Genomic DNA, 4,536 nt, shown 5'->3' with positions numbered 1-4,536 from the left:
AAGGTATGTATGAGGTTGTGTCATGAGATTCATGCTTGTTTTGGTTGCTAACTTGATGTGCATGTTAGCCATGGTTCAAATCCTTGCTATGCCATGAAAAATGGTATTTGGCCAAGGTTGATATTGTGTTAAAGCCATTGCATGCTAAATGTGAAGCTTGCTAATGATGCATGCAATGATGGATTGACTACTCTTGAAATTTCTTTGTAGCAATCTTGAGTAAGACATTGAGTTCTTTGTTTAACCATGACCAAAGTTCAATGGGGTATGATTGTGATGTATTCGGCCATGATGCATTCATGAGCATGATTTATGCTTGTTACTTGATTGGTAAAAATTTGTGTTTTAGAGGGTTATGAACACCTTGAGATTCGGCCATGCACCTATATGTGTATATATGTTTGCACATGATATTTTGATTATGAAGAAAGTGATAAATATGTTTGTTTAAAGAAGAAATTTGTTGAAGAATGTTGTGAAATTTGCATGTACATTCGGCCTAGTACATGTATAGTGTGAAAAACCTTGAAATTATTTTTGATTTTGTGTATTTATGACCATGTGTAATCGGCCACATGAGTAATTTGAGCACTTGATGTTATGTTAAAATTCTTGAGCTTAAATATATGGATGTATGTATATGTGGCCATATAATGGCGTTTTGGTTCAAAGGTTGAATGATAAATTATAATAAAGTGAGATGATATGAGATGCGAATGTGATTTACTAGTAAACATTATTGATAGAAATATTGAATACTTCTACTTGTATTCGTTAAGCTCAAGAGCAAAAGGAGCTAAATCCGATAAAGGGAAGGAAAAAGTGATCGAATAGCCGTTGAAGCTGTTCGACAACATCCGAGGTAAGTCCTCAAGAAATGACCCTACTCGAATTATGTGAAATGAAATATGGATGTATAATGATTATTGATTTATGTGTGTATGAGTATTTGAATGATATCCGGGCTAAGGCCGAAGGCGATTATGCTAGTGATATGTTTGTGTTTGAGCCTTAGTAACGAAAATGAAACATGGATGTGTAATGATTATTGATGTATGTGTGTGAATGAGCAATTGAATGATATCCGGCTAAGTCCCAAGACATTTATGCTAGTAATTATATCCGGTTAAGACCGAAGGCAATTGTGCTAGTGACTACATCCGGGCTAAGACCCGAAGGCATTCGTGCAAGTTGTTAAATCCGGGCTAATACCCGAAGGCATTTGTGCAAGTCGTTCTATCCGGGCTAAGACCAAGGCATTCGTGCATGTGGTTATATCGGTTGTATTCAAGAAGCTTGGGCTGAAGGTGGCGTTGGTTGCTGTAATAAATTTAATTAGTACGCTCGAAAAGCCCAAAGGATAAGGTATGTTTATATGTGCATTGGAAAAGTCGATATGTTTGAGTAACATTCGTTCAATCGACTAACGAATTTTCAGCTATTGAATTGGTTGATATCTTGTGAAAGTATACAATGATGAAGTGTGAAGTAAGTATGATTATGTGAATGTGTATTAATGAAATGATTCATTTGGCTATGTGAATGTAATGCTTTAGTTAAAGCTGATTTTATTGCTTGAGACTTACTAAGCATAAAAATACTTACCCCGTTGCTTTGGCTCTCGCTTTATAGATTTTGTTAGTTAGCGATCGGATACGGGATCATTGAAGTCGAAGTCATCCACACTATCAAAGCCTCCATTTTGGTAAAATTTTGGTTGAACTTTGAAATGGCATGTATAGGACTACCCTTGTTGGTTCAAATGTGTTGTGATGTACATGTATACGGCCATGCGAAAATGGCTCGTAGAAGTAAAGTACTGAACTTAGACCATTTGTGATTTGTATATATATGGTTTCATGATGTGATTATGGATTGGAAATGGGAGTGTTGGTCACATGATCAGCCATTGGAATGGCTAAAATGATCATAGGTGAACCTATGTATGGCAAGACTAGTTGGTTCATGGAGACTACAAAATAGGTAAGACCTACCTTAAAACAGGTGCTGCCAGCTGCAGTGACGGGAATGTGAAAAATCACCAAAAATTGTAGGGATGGTATTAAATAGTGAAAGAATTATGTAAATGAACCTTGATGAGTCTACTTTCATATGGAAGAAACGAAACTGTCATAGGAGTTACGTGTTAAGAGATATTAAAGTTATCGTGAGACAGGGCCAGAACGGTTTCTGGGTCCCCTGTCGCGACTTTGAAAATTTACCATAAATTATCCAGAATGAATTAGAAGTCATGCCTAATATGTGAAGATTTCATTTTGAGTCTAGTTTCATTAGAAACAAACGGCATCAGTATTGAAACCCTGTACAGAGAGATATTCAAGTTGTAATGCACGAAGGTCAGTGTAGTCGACCCCTGTAACATGGGTGACTTTAACTAATAAACTGTACCAATTGGCCCGACCAAAAATTCTAGAAATAAATACATGGATGGATATATGAGTCTAAATTAAGGGAAAATTTACGGAATCAGTTTCCGAGTTGTGAAACTCGAGATATGCTTTTTAAGGTGACAGCAACGCAGTTTTCCAGCTTGCCTGGAATGTCAAATTGGTCGGTGCCATAAGTGGTTTTGGCTTGTTAACCCCTCGTGTCCGACACCGGCAACGGTCTCGGGTTCGGGGTGTTACACCAAGGGAGAGAGGAAGAAGAATTGGCTAAACCCAAAAGTGAAACAAAGAAATCGGCACAAGGAAAATAAAAAGGAGAACAAGGGTTTTTGGCTTTTGGAGAAATTGACAGAAAGAAAATGAAGAAAAAAAAAGGGTTTTCAGCTTTTAGGAAAGAGGGTTTCTGGCAACAAGATGAGAAAAAGATTTCGGCATTAGCCTCATACCCTTGCATTTGGCACCTATTTATAACCCTTATGGTCGAACTCCTCAAGCCCAAGTTCCCATTTCGGCTCCACTTGCTCCTCACTTCTTATCTCCTCATTTTTATCCCTGATAACCCATTGACCTTTTCCTCAGATTTCTCTCCTAAACACTTCCCTTGGAGTCCATTTCCACACCACTTCCAACCTTCTAGAAGGCCAAAATTAAACTTCTAAAAACAAAAAGCTAGGATTTAAACCTTGGACCTTCTTGCTAGCTATTAACGCCACCTTCCTTCACTCTAAGTGGCGTCACTTAGCCACTCATCCACAAGGATTTTTTATGCTATTTTCCCCTATCTTTATTTAAAAGCCCAACTACTTGCCAATCCTGATTCTTTTAATAATTAAATTATAATTTCTTCTACCCCTTAATTCGAACTCAAACCTCTACCCTTGCGTAATTAACACTTAACCGGAATTTCTAAGTACAAAAAAAATCAAGATTTTGGGATTTTTGGATTTCAGGATTTTTGGGGCGTTATAGGCCCAGAATGCTACTGTTACTGTATTGGGCTAAGGCCTAACTGATACTGGACTGTTTCTGATACGGGCTTAGGCCTAGACTACATTTGCCTATTGTACAACTAACTATTTGTTTAATAAGGGATTACACATTGAGTTTTCATAAACTCACCCTTCTGCTTATCTGTGCAGGTAATCCTTAGGTGGGTCGATGCTGCGGGAGACTCGAAGGTGGCCACACAAACAGCTTAGGCTCTTATATTTGTCTTTTAATTTATAAGTAGTTTAATTTGGGTATTTTTATGTAATAAGGCCTCTCTGAATTTTTATTTTTAATTTGGGGATTTATACTTGCTTTGATATAAACTTCTTGTTGTAGGAAGAATACATGTTTTCAAAAGATAATTATTTTCCAAAAACACCACGTCTTCATAATATAATTTTAAAAGCTTACGCAAGAAACAACGTTTTAAAATAAATAACGACGTTTTAATATGATTTATTTTCAACAAACGACGTGCATTTTGAAAATTAAAAACAAAACTTGAAATCTTCTTTAAGATCAAACTTAAAGGGTTAATAGAGAATGGATTTTCATCAAATTCACACTTTACGAAAAACACTTCAATGTGACATCGCTTGATTAGGCCATAACGTCTAGGCTGGGTTTGTGGTGTTATAAAAAGAACATAAACATTTACATATCAATTCAAATAAGCCGTATACAAATAAAGTCATCACATAAACATTTACATATCAATTCAAATATGTTTAACATAGCTAATATCATTCAAAGTCACAAACCTTTCCATTGAATGTATATTCAATGTATTAATCAAGTTCATCAAATATTTCTCCTTTTCAATACTCGTATGAATTTCGTACATACCTGAGACACTTAGCTCATTCACATATTCTTTCTCAACTTGACTTTTACCATTGAACCATTCGAAATTATTAAGGATACTTGAAAGTAAAAGAAGCTCGTACAATGTCGTATCCCAGATATGGTCTTATATGCAATCACATATCGATGCCACTATCCCAGATAGGGTCTTATACGAAATCGATTAACGATGCCAATTTCCCAGACATAGTCTTATGGGTAATCTCAATACAATTCCAATGTTCTAGACATGTTCTTACATGTAATCACATCTCAATAACCTAATGTCATGACA

Source organism: Gossypium arboreum, chromosome 6 (assembly GCF_025698485.1).
Source record: "Gossypium arboreum isolate Shixiya-1 chromosome 6, ASM2569848v2, whole genome shotgun sequence".
Taxonomy (NCBI): domain Eukaryota; kingdom Viridiplantae; phylum Streptophyta; class Magnoliopsida; order Malvales; family Malvaceae; genus Gossypium; species Gossypium arboreum.
Note: the sequence above shows the minus strand (reverse complement) of the source record.